Raw genomic sequence first — 765 nt, 5'->3', positions numbered from 1 at the left:
CGCACCAGTGCAAACTCCTGTAACAACATGTGAGTCAGTGATAGTCGTCATTAGGTGTCATAAGGAAGTACTGGAGGGCAGCTAAAATCAGGGCACTGTTGTACCAAGTGCTGTACAGACCCTGACCAAGACTGAGTGCAGGACTGGGCTGGCACACAATTGCATAGTTATTAAACTGGCGCATGATTGCAGTAAGGCACAAACAGGATGCCTGGCAAATTTTAGAGAGTTGTCCATGGGGCACCATTATTAAATAAGGCATTTTTATTGGGGTGCCACAGGGTTTGTTGCTTAGCCTAAATATCTTTAATATTTTCATTAAGACAATAGAAAAAGATCTAAAATCACTGATGGCAAACTTTGTAACATTGGCGAAGCAGTAAATGATGAGAAGGGCAAGACAGTCCTACAGAGTGGCCTCGATTATATGACACCCCTGACCCATTCCCATTCTTTAATATAGGCGGATTCATAGTTTCATAGTTTCTAGGGTCGAAAGGGACCTGAGTAGATCATCAAGTCCAACCCCCTGCCACGGCAGGAAAGAGTACTGGGGTCAAACGACCGCAGCAAGGTGTTCATCCAGCCTTCTCTTAAAGACCCCCAGGGTAGGAGCCAGCACCACTTCACTTGGAAGTTGGTTCCATATTCTAGCTGCCCTAACCGTGAAGTAGCACCTCCTGATATCTAGCCTAAATCTCCCCTCTGCCAGCTTGTGACTGTTATTCCTGGTCACTCCTGGCAATGCTCGAGGGAACAGGGACT

This window comes from Gavialis gangeticus, unplaced genomic scaffold, assembly GCF_001723915.1.
Source record: "Gavialis gangeticus isolate Ggan-Ray unplaced genomic scaffold, GavGan_comp1, whole genome shotgun sequence".
NCBI classification, from domain to species: Eukaryota; Metazoa; Chordata; order Crocodylia; family Gavialidae; genus Gavialis; species Gavialis gangeticus.
The sequence above is the reverse complement of the archived record's forward strand: the minus strand, read 5'-3'. Positions refer to the sequence as shown.